Source organism: Haliotis rubra, unplaced genomic scaffold (genome assembly GCF_003918875.1).
Source record: "Haliotis rubra isolate DU_JTF1 unplaced genomic scaffold, ASM391887v1 Scf251, whole genome shotgun sequence".
Taxonomy (NCBI): Eukaryota; Metazoa; Mollusca; class Gastropoda; order Lepetellida; family Haliotidae; genus Haliotis; species Haliotis rubra.
The window spans coordinates 870,328-891,421 of NW_025766570.1; the positions used below are offsets into that span (position 1 = coordinate 870,328).

Here is a 21,094-nt window from a genome sequence, read left to right on the forward strand (position 1 = left end):
CGTGGCTATTATGGGCCCCTGGAATGTTGACTTTACCTGTGAAGGGCCTCGAGAAAGATATTGTGTTGTGGGGCATGATCAATACCTCTGGTTTCTTCAGCCACTGTCACTCGGTTATGTTGATCTCAGCAAACAGTTTATCGTGGATCTTCTATGATTTCTTTGGTTTTCGTGATGAAGGCTTGTCGGGCCTGTTGTACCCCCTGTTCTATGTACTTTTTTTTCTCGTCTTCACTGATGGTGGTGCTTTTATGAGACTTGGACCGGATCTCCTGTTTCATGTGGTTGTATTTAGCAATTTCCGACATCACCAAACAAAACTCGTCCTTTGATATTTTACTGTCCTTGAGTGCGGTGGAAATATGATCATCTATTGTGTTCAACTTCGCTTCGGCTAGAACTCTAATTACATCGCATTTCAACGCTTTACGTTGCAGTCTGCGAGATATGTACTTAAGCGTCAATCCCGCTAACCCTACTACTCCTGCCGTTATCTCAATACACAGCACCGCAGGCTCTGCCACGATGGTGGTCAACAACCCGGCACCAGCCGCGCCTTACCCCATACCGGTTGCTACCAGGGCAGTGTCGACGCCGTCCATGTAATTGACGACCCTGTGATATTTTTTATACAATGCTCTAGGCGCATCGCGGTCTTGTTCTAGTTGTCGTTTGATGTCATATAACTGTTTCAACCGAAACCCGTCTATGGTTTCCAGTGTCTTTGCTACTTCTTCCATGACTGGGTACAGCCCCATCCTGATCGTATAATATATATTACCAGATATATCTTAATTGGGTTTCTGATAAAGGTCGATCAACGTATTTTATACATATAAGGTTTATATTACTGGTCAGGTAAAAAGTCGAAATTGAAACAGAGGAAATAAGTTCTATATTAACTCCCTCGAGGCTTACTAAGGGTGTCGATCCATTTCGTATGATAATACGACAACGTTGGTATTCGTGTCTGTCTTCCCAACTTATTCTAACAGTAGTTGTAAGTGGGACATAATCAGGAGCTCCGAGATAGACGTCTAAGATGAGTGTGGAGTCTTCTATGGCAAATTCAAAATCTGTTTGGAACCTGGGTAATGTTAAATTTAAAGCTGAACTACTACCGTTTGGGGCCAACATGATGCCCGAGCTACCCGGTATTCGTATAACTTGCACATCATTATCCGGAATGAAAGACGTGAGAAGTAAACCGTTGTTCTTAATTTTGGAGACGTAACCAGTTTCTTTAAAGAAAATGTAAGGTGCAGTGAGGGTCATGTTTATCAACCATTTGGGCTCCTTAAAGTCTGCCAGCGACACCCGCTCGTACACATTGTCTTTCAAGTGTAGGACGTACAAGGTGTCTTCCTCACCAGGCAGATCGAACCCCTCCGTGTCTCCTAGATCACCAAGCATGACGTTGTGACGATGGCTGGCCATTGCTGTACTACCGTTAGAAGAAAATAGTTTCCAATTGTTTTTCTGATAGTTTCGCGTACGTACACTTCAAGCCTGTAAAATGTAGGTTGTTGGGTAAGAAGATTTTGGTGAGTGATATCGTGTCTTCCACGGTCATGGTGACCCCCTGCAGACTGGTGTGGGAGTCGACACCCACCCGCATGTAAACAGAGCAAACGTGATACTGATGTTGTTTGGCCCACTGGAGTTTGATCCCTTTCACGATCTCGACTTTGCGCGGCCCAGACGACGGTGGTTCACCGAGGTAGACTTGAATGACCAGAGTGGAATTAGCAGGCACGTTTTCCATGATGTCATCCAACTCGGCGAATTCCGAGACCACCTGCAAGCTCACGTTGGGCACACCGGGCTTTCCAGACAGTGTGTGGAATATCCTATTCCTCGTCAATGCGCTGATGATTACACTGCATCTCTGAGTCGGGACATAAGCCACGAGCAGGGTTCCGTTGTTCACGACTTTGCTTATGTAGTGGTCTTTGTTTTCCGTGAACGCGTAGGGGGAGCCGAGCGTGATGTTGATGATCCAATCGACTCGAGATGGTTACAGCACCCACTTGTCATAGTCGGTGAAGACGAGGCTGTACGGTGAGTTTTGAGCGACGACCGTGGGCTCGACGTTGTCCAAGTCGAACAGCTTACCACTGAACGCTGGGCTTATCGTCCATTCGTCAGCACCTCTGCGGGCTAGTCCATACCGAGTGTTGAGGGCCGCTCCTGAGGTATTGACTATATCACCTAGGTTACCACCACTGATGGAGGGGACTTCGACGCGTTTGTAAATGCTGTTTTTAGGCTGCAAGGCGTACAGTTTACCCTCTACTCGGGGGTCGTTAAACCCGCGTGTGTCCCCGAGGTCGGAGATCCCTAAATTGATGCATTTTTTCAACCTCATAGCCGTTCCGGGTCCTTGAGCGCTAGTCATTATCGTATGTGCAGTGTCACGCTGAGGTATCCTATATTCACAGGATTATGTTCTATATCTAAAATTGATATTGTCAACTCCGGGAGGGTACCCCGCGTTAACCTCTTGTACTGCTGCGACTAAAACGACTCGGTTCTGCTGTCGTTGTACTTCTCCGTTTTCACCGGTACGGCTCTCAGCAGCGTTGAAGGGCGGTCGACCTGAATGTTGTCCGTCGTGCTCACCTGATCGAGATGAATGCACAGCTCTCGGTACGGGACTAGGTCGGGTAACTTCGTACCCGTGACGGTGATTGTGGGTTTTATCTCATCCGGCGGCAGCCCGAGCATCCTCGCCAATGGTCGGCCGAGCCTCAGGGTGTTTATTCCGTTGTTGGTTAACACCACTGTGCTGTTTGAGTCGTTCATCTTGAGTTTGGCTCCCAGGGGCTTGAAGACTTCGTCGCTTAGCGAGCACACGCTGTAGTAGCCGTTGGTAATGTGGTTGCGGACGTCACTGACGAACAGCTTGTTGTTGCTGTCGTTGGTAGGTAGGTGATATCTCAGAGTGCAACTTCGAGTTGTCCGAATGTGTTATCGATCGCGTGCAGCAGCTGAACAGCCTCGCCGCTCGTTATTCCCGGGAGCGTTACGTACATATCGAGAAGTATATCATACGTTATATAATATTTCAAACATGTACAAACCGGGAGTGTTTTATTCTAAAAGCGACAACGTAAGTGCCTCCAATCTCACGAACATGAAGAAAGTGGCCGACGTGGCTCGGTTGTATTTCGGAGCCCAGTTTATAGATGTGTTTGAAAAGTATAGGCTTTCGGTGAAGCATGACAACACAGTCCACGATTGGTTCAACAACCCTATGCAGTTCTGGCTGTATCAACTCAACTTTGCCGTCTGGTGCGTGACGACTGGGTGCGGCTTGACGTTGACCAACACTAGGCGTGATGCGCTGAGTAGGTCTGTGTTCACGTTCCACGTATACTACCAGGTCAGGCGTATCCTCAAAGACATCAGCGCCCCGCTCCAACAGGACACAGGGTCAGACGCATTAAACAACCCGTACGATCGACGGGCCAACGAAAACGTTAGCAACGAATTCAAAATAGACCCGAAGACGGATTGGGGTTTGCCGGGCCTGAACTATGGGTTTTGTATCCCCATCGTTCACAAAATGCCCCTCGTGGAAGGTTGAAAGAATGGGGTGGTAACATTTATGCGGGTTTTTACGTCACGACGAACAAGTGGAACGATAAATTCATGTCTTTCGACACCAACAAGGATTACCGGATCATGGGGTTCAAGAAGGGACCCGCGGATGACTGGAAAAAGTTCATGCTCGACACGTCAAGAGGGTTCACTCATGCCGGCATCGAACGTACGTGTGGGTGTGCAGGCGCAAACGCTTTCCGGCATCATCGGTAATGGGACTGCTTTAGACGCACAGAAACAGTTCTTTGCCAACGTCGAGGATGCCAGCACCGCCCCGGTCGATCTACCGGGTGCCATCAAACGCTATCAAGACGTGTTGGAATATGCCCAGTCTAAAGTCGACTACGTGTTCGACGTGGGCCTGTACATGGCTCCGGGCGACATGCAACTGAGAATCAACAAAGTGGTGGGCTACAACACCAAAGTCTCATTTGGCAGGGCTTCGGCGGCCTTACCAGCGAGTTTAGCCAGGGCTTCCCCGAGTGATTTCAGATGTTTTTTATCCAGTCTCTGACATCACCACTTGGTTGGGTTGGAGGCGTACCTCCACCCCCTCCATCCCCAGTCAGTGATACGACCAGGGTTGATATGATGAAGCCTGGTGCCGTCAGAATACTTTTTTTTTTATAATTGATAATTTTTATTTCTTGCTTCCCCTGTTACAGATAAGGCCGAAGAGCTAGGGAACTCTAAGGTCCTTTGCAAGAAGGTTCATTGATCACAGGAAAAACAGGATTTTTTTCTAACAAAGCACAAAAAAACAACACCAGACACCACAACACATTCACTCACCAATCACACTTACAAGCTTCAAATATTTACAGTAAGTTTAAGTTCAAGTCCATTTAGCCTATATTTTTCATTAGGGAACAAGAAGAAAGAATTCAGAAAATCATTTAAAATTTGCAAAATCATGATATAACATCCACTTTTTATAAAACTTATCTTGTTCACTTTTACTGAAGGATATATTCTTTTCAATAAAATACCTATCTTGTAAATAATGTCTAAAATGTTTAAAACTAAGAGTAGTTTTTAATACCTTACATTTATATATGAAGAATTTAGCTAACAACAATATTAAATCAAACACATCATCAGTATATACATTTGTTCTCATTCCAAACACAATAAGTTGCAGGTCCAATTTCATGTTGTGAACATGTTGACATTTATCATTCAATAATTCTAGAAAACATTTCCAAAAAGTTTGCACATGTTCACAATACCAAAACAAGTGGGAGATTGTTTCAACCTCACATTGACAAAAGGTACAAAAGTTGCTTTCAGCTAAGTTGATCTTAAATAGAAATGAATTAGTTGAGAGAATGCCATATATAATCCTGAACTGAAACTATTGAAGTTTAGTATCCCTTGTAGTCTTTAAAGGTTTTAAAAATATTTTTTCCCATTCAAGTTCAGCAAGCATACAATCCTCCCACTCATTCATGAATTTTAAGTTTACATCAGATGCAGTCAAAACATAGTAGTAACACTTGGCTCCCTTCTTAACAGACATCAATTTTCGATTAACTGTATTACCATCTAACTGCTCAAAAGAAGTAGGTTTCATTATCTTTAACTTAGTTTGATAAGTTTTAATAGCCATGATAAGACCATTATAAGGGAGAAAATGTATGTCACGTTCAAAAGTGTTCTGAAATTCCTCGAGAGTACGATATGTTCCCGTCTAAATTGATAAAATCACGAATCTGACTAACACCTCTCTCAAACCAAGCAGAACAAAAAAAAAACTTGTTTACCAATTTTTAAGTGCTTGTCAAGGTTACAATCTTTCAAGACATGCTCCTTGGAAGAGTACAAATGTTCATAAAAGGACTTTGCTTCAAGGACTATATCGCTTGTACTCTCTAGAATAGACCCATCTTCCAGCGCCAACTGAGACATACCCTTATTTACAAAATTCCTGTTTTCTAGATTGCAAAAATAACGACTAACCCTCTCCCCCTTCGTCTATCCACTTAGCTCTTGAGCGAATAATAATGCCCTCAATTTCACCCAAGTTGACCTCACTAATATCACTATCATGATCCAATGAAGGAGCATATTGTCTGACAACATTACTAATAGTTTCTTTAACAGATAAAACATATTTAGAATCCCTTAATAGTGAATTATTGAATTTCCAATATGTACTTTTATGATCATCATTTTCAGAGAATTTCATTTTAATGTCAATAAGCGAATGGTCTGTTCTGTATCCAACATTTATAGAGGACTGACAAATAAATGAATATACATTCTGAGACACCAGGAAAAAATCTAGCCTTGCTTGTCTAATAGGATTAGGACGCCTCCATGTATAGCTGTGTACTTCTGGGTTATGGTCTCTCCAAACATCTACAAGGTCAAGATCCCCAATCATCTCAATCACTTGCTTTCTAGCATTAGGGTTGTTTATATGTTGATAATTAAAAGTATCCAAAGACGGTTGTAGGCACAAATTAAAATCCCCAGCTATAATGCAATGAGAGTTTCCAAAGGCTTTGATTCTATCCATCACCCTGGCATAAAATTCAGGTTCATCCACATTTGGACCATATATATTGACTAGAGTCATCTTTTTCTCACATATAGTAATACTCAATATCAAAAGATTGCCCATGCCATTACTAAAAGAATCATGTATTTTGTAATCAATATTATTAGAAAACATGATGGCAACTCCTCTTGACTGCCTGTTATTACTATTAAATAGCACATCAGAGCCCCATTCACTTCTAATAAAAGGTTCCTTTTCTTTCAAAAAGTGAGTATCTTGCAAAAAATAGATATGATAGTTTTTAGCTCTCAAAATCTTTTAGCATAATCATTAAGGCCCCTACAGTTGATGGAACAAATAGATATATTTAAGTCATCCATTTAGACATGTAAACACTGAAATATCTATAAGCAAGTATTACCATATCTTCTTTAAATGAATAATGTAATTCATATTCAAAATTATTATTCAATAAAATCGCAACACCTCCTGACTGGGAAGTATGACAATTAAAGACACTATTGTAACCCCATTCAGACCTCAGTAATGATTCATTTTCAGAAACAAAATGAGTATCTTGCAGCAAATATAGAGAATACTTCATCGATTTGAGAAAATTGAAATCATCTTTTCTTTTTCTGTAATCTCCAAGACCCCAGCAGCTAAAAGAACTACAAACAAATCTGTATTCATTGTAGTATTCAAAATATATCATTGTTTCACTACACCGAAGTCCAAAGAGCATAGCCACGATAACGGAAACAGACATCTTGTCGGTGAAGAAATGGAGATGAAGATAAGCTGGACATGGAATACCTGCTTGAAACAGTCTCACTATATCAAACACACACAAACACAAACACTCACACATGAAAACAATCGTCAACAAAGTAACAAATCGAAATGAAAACCGGTTAGGCATCTCACCTCAATACCAGTAAACCCAATCCCCAGTAATTGAAGATTTGATCTAAGTATTGATCTAACATCATACCATAATAGATCTAATTTGAAGACAAAAAGAAAGGAAAAAAATAATGAAAAAATTAAAAGTCTTGAGGGAATGGGATGGAGATATATGGAACCTCTGTTTAACTGTAAATCTTTGAGTAAGAAGATAAACACCCTGTATCTTGACTTCTACTTCCGGACCTACAGAGTAGCCATATTTGTTTACATCGTTACTGTGGAGTACACGTGATCTCAGATGGCCAATCAAATGACAGACATTTTACACATTGTGTCCGGCCACGTGGTCTAGTGTGTCCAATCAAATGATTATATATAAAATAACTAAAAATATACCCACGTGACCAGGAGACGTGTAGTTTTTTCATATATACGACACACTGTTCTTGTACCAATCACAGGGTATTTCAGTCAAACATACCATGATATAGAATCCATATAGATCCATGTAGCAGATCTATATATCGGTTCCAATACAACTTAATCGAATACACATCCTATTCGCCACACCCATAGTACAAGGTGTCTCAATATCCCATAACACAAATGTTTAGGCTTGTCCATCACACAAACAAAAAACTTAGGTCTCGAATGACGAGTAAAGCGTGATTTTAGAGCTGAAGTTCTTTGTCAAGCCCAATGCTTTTCCATGGTTTTTTCGAGTCGAGTCGATACTGCAAACTTACAGAAGTCCCTTTTACGCTGACACAGGTTTGAAGGCCTCTATGGGTCATTCGCAAACTGTACGCTTTGACTTCTTACAAGCTTGAGGGCGGGCAGCAGATCCGTTCTGATGCGTAGTTTTTTCTTTATCAAGAGGGGTATATTTCTTCAGGCCACTTGTAGCACACTATCCCGATCTAGCATAGGCACAAATTTGATGATCACTGGAACAGATGCGTCTCTTTCACCTCCACTTGCAGAGTTAGGCATCCTTGGTAGTTGACAAAGCACATGTTTTCGACGAACGAATCATCCAACTGTAGCGTAGATTTCAATATGGCTCTTATTTCCCCCAATAGGTCCTCTTTTTTGTTAGGTATCCCATATAGGAGTAGATTCTGCTTTCTGGTGTACATTTGGCTGTGGAGAAGTTGCTGTTTTAGTTCCTCTATTTCTCGTTTCATCCTGTCTTCAGTATTCTTGATTTCCCCCGCCTATTGTTTATCTTGCTTGAGTTAAAATCTACCATCTTCAAACGTTTTCTTCAGTTGTGAAACTTCTGATGTAACGAAATCTATTCTCTTGCAAATTTCGTCGGTATGAGATTTCAACGAATCCTTCAGGAACTGTTTCGATATCCCGTCTGTAAGTGTAACGTCAACTGCCGACGACGCCATGTTTTCGGAGGGGGATTCAGGGCCGTCACTTGAAACGTCGGTAGGAGTAGTTTCTTTCATCAGGAAATCCGAAATAGTCTTAGTGAACTGGATACCCCTTTTTGATGTTGTCAGTTTGTTTTTTTGTTATTGGACATATGGGGTTGAGATCAGTGGGGATGATGGGCGAGAACAAACTCAGAAGCGTCCTCCTGGTCTCGTAGCCATACCGGAAGTCGTGCTGTCAGAATACTGGCTATGGTGATCCCTTGTTCCCGGATCCTGTCAGCCAACGTGGTGTCTTCGTTAAGGAGTCGATCGATGGTTTCCCGGACGCGACTGATCTGAGATCTAAGCTGTTCTCGATTCGAGGAAGCTGATTCCGTCTTCCAGGTCGCGCAATTGTTTTTCGATGATGGTTTTCAGGGACTCGTCATCTTGGACCTGCCTGAGTTTTACTTTCTCTCGAGCGATGTGGGCGTCGAGTCTGTTCAGTTTCCCCATGTTGTTCACGAGTTCTCCACGAACGGTTCGCATTGCTCTGTCCAGCCCCCGCAGTTCTCGAACAGGGAATTCAAACCCAGGCAAGGGTTTGTTATGGTATGTTTCCAACAGTTTTTTGATGGCACGTTGGAGCGCATCGCCTTCACTGCTGAGTTCGGCCCTGGTAGCTTGCAGATCACGAACTACTTTGGGTTGTTTGGGACGTGCGCCGACGTTGACCTCCGACAACGACAAACGCGAGCTGGTGCGGAACGTCGGCCGTGCTATCGTCAAGAAGACCACCATCAAAATCAGCGGCAACAAGGTGTTGAGCGTCGACGACAGCAAAGTGTTTCACTGCTACGGTGACCTCTGGACAAGCGAGGGCGAATGCGTTAACAACGTGTACCAAGGTATCAGTAAGTCGACTAGGTTGCGTGTTGGGTACAGCTTCACGCAAGACCAGCTCGACAAGCTCCCGGTGGGTGAAAAGGCCATTGACGAAGCGTACGGGAACAGGTTCTGCGTGCCGCTCGACTTCGAGTTGCTCACGGGGCACGCGCCGTTTTACCAGGCCACGCTGGGTAATAGGTTGGAATACGAGCTCACGTTTAATGACTACAGCAAAGTCGTGCGTACACCGAACGACGATGAGGCCAGTTACACCATCTACAACATCTCTCTGGAGTTGGACATGGTCACCAGTACTCGGGGAAGGTGGCCATCCTGTACGACCGAGTCCTGCGGCATAGAATGATAGTACGGGATAAGAGCGACACAGTGTGGAATATCAACCTGAACCTGCCGGCGTGATTGATGAAAGGCATCCTGATCGTCCCCGTGGAGGATTACGAGCTGTTCCGAAGGGAAAGTGAGAAGTTTTTCAACCCCGAGATCACAAAGGTGGAAGTAACCATCGAGGGAGTGCCCAACCAGCTGTTCAGCCATGGTATGAGGGCACACCAGCAGTGGGACGAGATAACAAAGCTACCAGCCATCAAACAACACCCACACGTAGCCAAGGACCTGGATCTATCCTCCGTGCAGATCGGTGAATACCTGACCACCAAGTACGCGCTATGGTTGGACATGTGATCCACGGACGACGACAGTCTACATGGCAGCGGGCGCCGCATCGACAATGGCAGCGAGGGGATAACCGTCCAGTTAAATATTGAAATTATACTTGTACGTGATTATGGATACGCAGCTTAATATAGATAATGGGAGATTTGTGCAGGCAATCTATTGATCTACCCCGCGACCCGCACTGCAGCATAGTGTGCGGGCAGACGGGCTGTGGGAAGACCGTTTTCATGCTGGACATGCTGGAGGGGGTACTACAGGGATGTGTTCGATAACATTGTTAACATGTGCCCTACTCTGCACATAAACAAGACGTACACGGAGAGGCCTTGGGTTATGACGGACCCGGACGAGTCGACCCGGGAACATGCCTGCAGGCTTACCACAAGAAATTCAAGGGTGAGCCTACGCTGTTCATCCTGGACGACTGCAGCACTAACAAGGAGATAACAAAAAAGAGAGACATGTTATTGTACCTAGCCTTCTCAGGCTGACACGCAAAGCACAGCGTCTGGGTGCTGACGCAGAAATTCAACTCGGTACTAACAGACCTCAGGGAACAGACGCGATGGGTGGCCTTATTCCACTGCAAGGACAGGGATTCGTTCGAGGAGTGCTTGAGGGAGAACGATGTGATGAGCAAATTAGAACAGGAACGGGTTAAAAAAAAGCTAGCCGAAACTAAGCATGCCAAGCTAGTGCTCAAGACCGACCGACCCGTGGCTTACCAAGTGCCTGGCAATGCTTAGCAAATGCCTAGCATTTTTATTTTTTTGGGTGGCAACATTGTGCCATGGGGTATTATCATCAACTCCTCCCTGACGAATGCTCTCGGCGGCCCATTCTTTAAATAATACAAAATCGGCTAGTCGGCCTTGATGTCCACTTTATCTATGCTGTAAGTCTTGACCGACCATGTAGGGTCAGTAGCTCGTTTACGAGAGTCTCCTTCGTGTTCCCCCGGCTGGTAGAGGTACCTCACTAGGACCCTGTCGGGTATCTGTTTTTCTTGACCTTCCCGTATTGGTTCAGCCGACTCAGCGACCACTGATTTCCGATTGATGGCGTCGGCCGGTTTCTTGTCGGTGAGGCGAGTGGTTTCGTGGTCGATCGTGGCCCATTCAGTCGATCGTTTCTCCATGGTCATCTCTCTTGCATACTGGTACCCGAATAAGCGCTCGGTCAAAGTCCGGTTGAATCTCTCGACTATGGCTTGGCTGCGATGAGCCCCGGCCACGTCACACCTGACCTTGGTATCGTGTTTGGCTAGCAGTTGTGTCACGGCACCCATGAACTCCCGTCCGGGGTCGACTTGCAGCTCTGTGGGCCATGTCAGCGGACTGCGCTTGTATATGCGTTCGAATCCGCGTGCTACTTGGGCCGAGTCTTTCGTGGTTAAGGGCTCGGCTTCCTTGTAGCGGCTGGCCACGTCAACGATGGTTAGGGCGTACTTGTACCTCCTGTTGTGGGGTAGGAACATGAGGTCAGCCTGGTGGACGCTATTGGGTACGTCAATGCCGAACTTTCGTCTAGGCACGTAGCGTGGTGCCGGTAGGTAGATCTGCCACAGGGCTTGTTTTTCCAACCACGCTTTGACCTCGTCTGGTGGTACCCTTGCCATTTTGGCAAGCTTGTGTATGGCGCTAGCTCCTTTCCAGTACCCACGCGGGCTGTAGTAAATAGCCTCAAACTTTCTCTGGTTCCGGGACATTATAATCTTAGTGAAATATATATACAATGTCAAAAAGATAGAAAGATAGAAAGTTTTAAAAAAGTCGCAAAACGTCCCCGGCAGCCACAATTCCCCAAGGGTGAAATTGAACTGACTGACTGACTGACTGAGTTTGGTTTTACGCCGCTTTTAGCAATATTCCAGCAATATCACGGCGGGGGACACCAGAAATGGGCTTCACACATTGTACCCAGGTGAAATTGAAAGATGTTAGTTGCACTTCTCCCAAGGGGAATTGCGTCGGCTGCCTCTATCTCGCCATGAGAGTGCCCCGCTCAGCTAGGCCCTTTCCAGAGACCCAACTGATATGATCCTGATTCCTTACCGAAACACCTCACATCACCGAAAATTGCAAGGAATCCACTGAGGCAACGGCGGGATACGAACTCATATGTATAGCCGCGCAAACTAAACATGATAAGCCGCACCACTCAACCGAGTGCGCTACCAAGGACGTAGTAGCATAATCTCGGTTTAACGGGTCTATCCTGAGATTGCATCATCCTCCAAAGCTGGGCTCTGTCTATAATAGCGCAAAGGAAGTTTGGAACCATTTTTTTCATTCTTAACTCGGCCCCGTCTATACTTGCTACAGTAGCGCAAAGTTTTAAAACCGGTCACTGTAAACGGGATATATACAATGCCGACTTTTGAAATTCTCATAGTGTGTAACTTAACTTTTATCTTGCTATGTTTCGTGTGTATCGTGTGTATTGTTAGAATTAAGTGTCGTACCTGCTCCCCATTCCCCCGGAGAGTCGACTTTACCTGTGGGAGAAAGACCCGTTTATTGAACACGCCTTGAGCTCTGTCAGCTGTGTGCTATACCACAAATACGGCATGTTTTTAACCCCGGTGACGGCGGCGATTATCACGGCGAAGCAATGCCGATTTAAGGAGGTAAAAAATAATAGTAATGGTATACAAGATGGATCAGGAAGTGACCCAGACTCCGACCCCAGAGGAGGAGGAAACCCCGACACCGGTACAAGTCACCAAGAAGAAGAACCCTAAGAAAGTCGCTGCTGGTAGAAAAGGTGGTCTGGCCAAGCACCATAAGAGTAACTACACCCTATGGGTAGCTGTAGGCACAACTGCTGCTGCTGCTCTCTCATTATCCATGTTAAGGAAACCCCGACACCGATACAAATCACCAAGAAGAAGAACCCTAAGAAAGTCGCCGCTGGTAGAAAAGGTGGTCTGGCCAAGCACCATAAGAGTAACTACACCCTATGGGTAGCTGTAGGCACAACTGCTGCTGCTGCTCTCTCATTTTCCATGTTATATAATAAATCCCCAAAGCCAACCCCACCCCCAGCCCTAGCCCCACAGAAACAAGTAGAGGTAAACCCCCATATTATGTTATAATTAAAAATATATCTTCATATCATATACATAATGTCTGAGGGGAAAACGTTCGTTAACGATGCATACCACGCCACCGTGGTTGCCAGTCTAGCTGTAGGATACGCTCGTTTAACAAAAATGGTACTTAAGCAACCGACTATCAAACTCGACTTCGACCTGCAGGATATGGGTATGCTTATTATGAACCTGGGTATGGCGATGGCCACCAAGGGCGTTCTCGTAAAACAAGGGATTATACCTGAAAATATTTTGAAGTAAATATAGTAATATATAGGATGGCTACGATAGCTATGATGATCGGTGGGGCTTTAGTGAATGCCCTAGCATTTTCCGGGAGCAATTACCTGTTCTCGGAACTACGGGAGTCGAACGCTGCCGAGGTAGAAGCGGAACAGAACCGTCACAATATAGCCACGGAGAAACTACAAGCTGCGCAAGCTGAGAACGTGAAGAAACATACGCAGAGAATCGATTTCATTAACGACCAACTCGAGCGTGAGAAGCATGCCATTCAAACGTCCAATGACGTAGATGACGCTAGGCAGCAATACTACATACTGACCGGTAAACAGCTCGAACCCCTCGGTGACCCCCACACACTCTCTCAGTACTACGCGCTTTCCCCGGAACAAAAAAATCGAGAACTGGCCTTCGTGGCACTGGGTCTAGCAGCGACAGTGTTAATCGCAAGGCAATTAAACTAGGTTCCCATATTGGTATACCAAAGATGAGACCCGCTCCGTATGGTTATCAATATGTGCTTATGGGGAAAACCGAGACCTGTGGTAGGAGATGTAGGACTGAGGGATATTGTTGTTTTCATATGAGGAGTATCAAAAACGGTTTCAAGAACTACACGTGTTCCGTGTGTGGTATTGGAGTGAAATGTCATTACTGTTTATGTAGAGCCCACGGGACGAACGTGGTCTGAAACCAACTTATTTACGACAAGAAAAAAGATTATTTGAACGAACGTAAGCGTCTCCTCAGAATGAAAATTTAAAAAGGCTTCATTTTTTGCCTGGCAGATAAGGCTGACGGAGTTACCTCCCTTACATAATGGTGGCACAATTAGAGATTGGCTTGCACCTAGGTATAACAATGACTACTATTCAATTTGCAGAAGATCCACTACAATTCATTCGAATTCCACCTCGGAATCTTTTGGCCTGAGAAGCTGGTTGATGTTTCCAGGTAAACACAGTATTAGCAACACAACATTAGCAAACTCGAAGAGGAAATAAACGAATTGGGGCACATCAACTTTCAAATGACGGTTGTTACTACAAAGCTGGATGTCTTCAGAGAACAATTCTTGACTGAATCAGCCAATATATGTACATGTATCCCCGACGATCTGGAAATAATAAAACGGGAAAGCTATCCTGAGCCCAGAATCGATACTGTTATTCTGAAAATAGCGCTGGGCGGGGGACTAGATTCGTGGTGAAACAAAATATGTGCGCTTCATTTTTTTACTCGATACCGAACACCCAATTAGAGATTGACTTTGCAATTATGTATAACAATGGCTACTGTCTGAGCGTTTAAACAGATTGCACGAGAGCGAGGTGTAGTCGGTTACTCCCGATTAAGGAAACCTCAGCTGATTACTCAACATACAATGCCCGCCCACTATGAAACAACTCAAACTCCAAGCGAAAGAGCTAGGGCTGACGGGTTATTCCCGCCTGAGGAAAGCCGGGCTAGTCGAACTATTGCACGACCCCGTACAACCTCCTCCCACGGTGAAACAACTCAAATTTCAAGCGAAAGAGCTGGGGCTGGTAGTTTATTCCCGTATGAGGAAACCCGAGCTCGGTGAACTGTTGCATCAGCACAGTCGTCATCTACAGTTCGTGCACACTGAACATGCTATAGGTAACTATCTGAGAGGCTGGCGGATGAATGTAGACAAAAACATAGACATTGACGACGTCAAACCTCTGATCGCTGACAAAGTCAAAGAGGAATTGAACGACCTGGGAAGCCTCAAATTTCAAATTACAGTGAAAATGTCGCTCAATAAACAGCAGACGGACGGTGCCGTTGAAAACGTTCAGCCTTACTTCAGGGGCAAACAAGAAGTCGCGACTCAACCAGAGACGGTAGATGCCTCCATCGACACCTCGTTGCAAACAATACAAGAATACCTGGAACGATTCACGCACAGGGGTTCCGGGTGTGACCGTGGACAAAATCGATAAACTCTATCTAGACGTAGCTAACTACATGCCGTTCAAAGGCAGATCGTACCTAGACTTTCCCCCCTACTACAAGAAAAAACAAGCCATGGTCAACATCAAAAACAGAGGTAATAATTGTTTGAGGTTAGCGATCAGATCTGCATTGTTTCCGGCCGACGTTAATTCGAACAGACCTTCGAGCTACCCCGAAGAAAATATAGGGACAGTATAGACGAACCTACCCCCATATCTCAGATCACCAAGATCGAAAAACAGAACCACATAGCCATCAACATCTTTGGACACGAAGGCAACGAAACGATCGTGCACAGGATCTGCCCAGTGACCGAGGGCCACGTGATCAATATATTCATGATCCAGCGAGGTGACAAGTACCACTATGCATGGATAAAACACTTCAGTAGGCTGTTGTACGACCAATCGAAATACAGAGAGAGAAAACACTTCTGCGAACGGTGCCTGCTCAGCTTCACGCGAGCTGATTTATTAGAATCCCACCGGGAGGATTGCCTAGGCGTGGGACAGACGGCCGTACGAATCGACATGCCCAAGGAAGGTGACAACATCTTAAAATTCACCAACCACAAAAATCAAATGCCCGTACCTTACATCATCTATGCCGACTTCGAAGCCTTAATTAAACACGTTTACAGCGGGACGTCCATGGACAAAAACACGTATAATACGCAGGAGCACGAGGCCTGTGGGTTCGGGTACGTGGTCGTCCGATGCGATGGGAAAACAAACGCTACCGTGGTGTACAGAGGTCCCGACGCGGCTGGAAAGTTTCTCATGTGTTTGCAACGGGAAGAAAAAATCATCAGGAAACAATTGTACACTGTCGTTCCCATGCGCATGACTCAAGCCGACCAGTGAGCTCACGATAGCAGTCACGTATGCCATGTGTGCAATGAACCGCTGAACGTCGATTCGGTGAGAGATCACTGTCACATCACCGGCGAGTACAGAGGCGCAGCCCACAGCGCGTGCAACCTCCAACTCAAACTCAATCCAAAAAACCATCCAAATCCCTGCCGTGTTTCACAATTTGAGATTGTATGACTCTCACTTGATCATGCAGGCCATCGCGAAGGTCGACGGCAACCTGACGTGCATCCCCAACAACATGGAAAAATACATCTCCTTCTCATTAAATAATCTGAGATTCATCGACAGAGTTCAATTCCTGCTGTCGTCTCTCGATAGTTTGGTCAAGGCCAACAACCCGAAATGACTTCAATACACCAATCGATACACCGACGCCGAGACTCGACCTCTGTTAATCAGGAAGGGTGTTTACCCCTAAGAATACATGGACAGCTGGGCCAAGTTCAACGAGACACGACTGCCTCCCATCAACCGATTTTACAGCAACTTGACCGAATCGACCATCACCCAGGACGACATTACTCGCACGCGATTAACGTATGGAATAAACTGGGCTGCAAGAATCTGGGTGATTACCACACCGTCCGTCCGTCTGCTGTTTATTGAGCGACATTTTCACTGTAATTTGAAATTTGAGGCTTCCCAGGTCGTTCAATTCCTCTTTGGCCGACATGTTCGAGATATTCAGAAAAATGTGCTCGAAACAGTACGACCTGGACCCCGCGTGGTATTTCTCCTCTCCGGGTCTCTCTTGGGATGCCTTGTTGAAAAAGACTGGTGTGAAACTCAAACTATTGACGGATTACGACATGTACCTGTTCATCGAAAAAGGCTTGCGAGGTGGGATTTCCATGGCTTCCAAACGCTACGCGAAAGCCAACAACAAGTACGTGAACTATAATCCGAATCAACCCATATCCTCTATCTCGACACCAACAACCTGTACGGCTGGGCCATGAGCCAGTATCTACCCACCGGGGAATTGAGTGGACATCCGAGATTGATGTCATGAACATCGTGTCAGATTCGAAAAAAGGCTACATACTCGAAGTGGACTTGGAATATCGCGTGGAATTACACAAATCAAACAACAGCTATCCACTCGCTCCCGAACGATTGATGGTTAACCCAGATTGGATGTCCGGCTACCAACGAAACTTGCTGGGGAAAAATATACCGGCTAATGTCAAAAAACTCTTACCCAACTTGATGAACAAGAAAAAATCTATCGTTCACTATCGCAACCTGCAACTGTACCTGTCGCTGGGAATGAAACTCACGAAAATTCATAGGGTGCTCAAGTTCGACCAGAGTCCGTTGATGGAGCCCTACATTAGAATGAACACGGACTTGCGAAAGCGGGCCAACAGTGATTTAGAGAAAAACCTGTACAAGCTCATGAACAACTCGGTGTTCGGTAAGACGATGGAGAACTTGAGAAAACGCGTGACCGTGAAGCTAATCCGGTCGAAAGAGGAAGATAAGCTCAGGAAACTGATAGCCAGCCCGGCATACAACCAGAGCAAGATATTCACAAACGATCTGGTGGCCCTGCACATGAGGAAAAGCCACATCAAATTCAACCGGCCGGTTTACGTGGGGATCAGCATCCTCGACTTATCCAAACACCTGATGTACGACATTTACTACAACGAACTGAAGAAACAGTACGGCGAATGGTGTGAAGTGCTGTACACGGACACGGACTCCCTGCTGATGGAGATTCGAACCGAGGACGTGTACGAGGACATGAAGAAACACATCGATTTGTACAACACCAGCGACTACCCCAAGGACCACCCGATGCATGACACTATCAATAAAAGAGTGCTCGGCAAGATGAAGGACGAATGTGCCGGAACACCGATCGCTGAATACATCGGCTTGAGACCCAAAATGTATTCCAGACGATAATGAAATCAGAAAAGCGAAAGGCGTGAAAAAATATGTGGTGAAAAAACAAATCAAACACGCCAGATTCAAGGAAGCCCTGTTCAAGACTCGCACTTTCAAACATCAAATGAAAACACTGAGAAGCGACGGACACAGGATATACGGACTGACGATAAACAAAACGTCCCTGTCGCCGATGGACATGAAACGTTGGATCGCCATCGATGGAATGAACACATACGCGTACGGACACGAAAAATTGAACTAAACGAATAATTATATATATATATAATGTCACGACATCAAAAAAACATTTATTACATCCCACGTTTGTACTGAAAAGGTGCGAGCGCCATACACAAGCTTGCCGAAATAGCAAGAGTATTACAAAACAAAGCCAAAGCGTGGTTGGAAAAACAAGCCCTGTGGCAAATCTACCTACCGGCACGGCGCTACGTACCTAGACGTGTCGACGCCCAATCGAGTTCACCAAGCCGACCTCCTGTTTCTACCCCACGACAAAAAATACAAGTACGCCCTAACTATTGTTGAAGCCGAACCCTTAACCGCGAAAGACTCGACCCAGGTAGCCCGCGGATTCAAACGCATATATAAGCGCAGTCTGCTGACATGGCCCACCATGTTGCAAGTCGATCCCGGACTGGAGTTCATGGGTGCCGTGTCACAACTGCTAGCCAAGCACAGCGTCCAAGTCAGGCGCAGAGCGGCCGGAGCTCATCGCAATCAAGCCATAGTCGAGAGATTCAATAGGACTTTGGGCGAGAGCTTATTGGGGCATCAGTACGCGCAGGAAATAAGTCTAAATAAACCCAACACTGAATGGGGTGCGTGACTACCTCAAGTGGTATCGGCTATCAATCACGAAATCACTCGTCTCACCGATAAAAAACCAGCCAAGGCTATTAAAATGAAATCAGTGAACGCTGAATCAGCTGCACCGTCGCGTGGGAAAGAGAAACAAATACCCGACCAGGCTCTCGTGAGGTACCTATATCAGCCAATCCTACATGTTGGGTCAAAACTTACAACGTCTTTAAAGTGGACATCAAAGACGAAGAACCGAACTTGTGCTATTTGAAAGATGGGCCACCGAGAGCTTTCGTCAGAGAGGAATTATTGATCATACCTCACGACACAATGTTACCACCCAAAAAATAAAATTGCTAAGCATTGCTACTAATTTGATAAGAATTTGATAAGCATTTGCTAAAGTAAAACACTCGATAAGCCACTGGTTGGTAGGTTTTCAGCACGTGTTTCATTTTGGCGAGTTTCTTTATTGTTCCTGTTCTAGTTTGCTCATCACGTCGTTTTCTCTCAAACATTCCTCGAACAAATCCCTGTCCTTACAGTGAAATAAGGCAACCCATCACGTCTGTTCCCTGAGGTCTTTCAACACCGAGTTGAATTTCTGCGTTAGCACCCAAACGCTGTGCTTTGCGTGTCGGCCAGAAAGCGCTAAATACGATAGCATGTCTCTCTTTTTTGTTTTCTCTTCATCGTCGAAGATAAACAGCGTCGACTCCTCTTTAAATTTGTTGTGATAAGCTTTCAACCAATCCTGCAGACGTGTTCCCAGGTCGACTTTGTGCACGTCCGGGTCCGTCACCACCCAAGATCTTTCCGTGTACGTTTTGTTGATGTGCAGAGTAGGGCACATGATAACGATGTTATCAAAGGTATCCGGTAGTATCCCTCCAGCATGTTCAGCACGAAAACGGTCTTCCAACAGCCCTCCTGCCCGCACACTATGGCGAAGTGCGGATCGCGAGGTAGATCAATAAACTGCCTGCACGAATCTTCCATTGTCTATATTAAGTTGCGCATCCATAATCACGTACAAATATAATTTTAATTTGCCTGCGGTTTGAGCCTTCTTGGTGATCTGGATGGTGATCCCCTCGCTGCCATTGTCGACGCCGCATCCGCTGCCGTGTAGCCTGTCGTCATCCGTGGATCGCATGTCCAACCACAGCCCGTACTTGGTGGCCAGGTATTCCCCGATATGCACGGAGGATAGATCCAGGTCCTTGGTGATGTTGACTTCTGGTGGGTGTCGTGGTAGCTTTTTTATCTCGTCCCATTGCTGGTATGCCCTCATGCCTTGGCTGAACAGTTGGTTGGGCACGCCCTCGATGGACGATCACTTCCACTTTCGTGATTTCGGGGTTGAAAAACTTTTCGCCGGCACGTTCAAGTTGATGTTCCACAACGTGTCGCTCTTGTCCCATACTATCCCCTTATGCCGCAGTATGCGATCGTACAGGATGGACAGCTTCCCCGAGTACTGATTTCGAATCTGCCGGGCCAGCTCCGGACTCGTGACCATGTCATACTCCAGCGAGATGTTGCAGATGGTGTAACTGGCCTCATCACCGTTCGGCGTACGCACAACTTTGCTGTAGTCGTTAAACGTGAGTTTGTATTCCATCCGATCGCCCAGCCCGGCCTGGTAAAACGGCGTGTGTCCCGTGAGCAACTCGAAGTCAAGCGGCACGCAAAACCGGTTCCCGTACGCTTCAGCGATGGCTTTTTCACCAGCAGGGATCTGGTTTTCCAGAGATCCATGTAACAGTAAAACACGTCACTATCGTCTATACTCAACACCTTGTTGCCGCTGATTTTGATGGTGGTTTTCTTGACGATGGCATGACCAATGTTCCGCACGAGCTCGCGTTTGTCGTTTTCGGAAGTCAATGCGATGTTAAACCCCAGTCGAACCATGCCGGGATGATAAGGTCATTCTCGCCCAGGTTGGGGAATCGAACCAACAGCGTTTGGTTTTGATCTACCTTGCTCAGATTATTGGTGATGGTCACCGACTGACGCACGGCTTTGACGCCGAGAGGCCCTCTTAATCTTCGGAAAGGATCTTACTTTCTCCCGTATGACATTGTTATATACATGAAATATACAAGTTTAATATTATTCATATAATGGACATTCCGATGAATGATTTGGGTGGTGCGCTCGATGATGGGGATTACGTTGAAGACACCTCATTCATGGGCGACACCGT

At 45.6% G+C, this 21,094-nt stretch overlaps 1 protein-coding gene across 1 annotated transcript in view; it reads left to right on the plus strand.

The window, feature by feature from the left end:
- Positions 1-21,094, plus strand: part of LOC124279515 (unconventional myosin-VIIa-like) — a 754,149-nt gene that overhangs the window by 647,670 nt on the left and 85,385 nt on the right. The window lies entirely within an intron of this gene.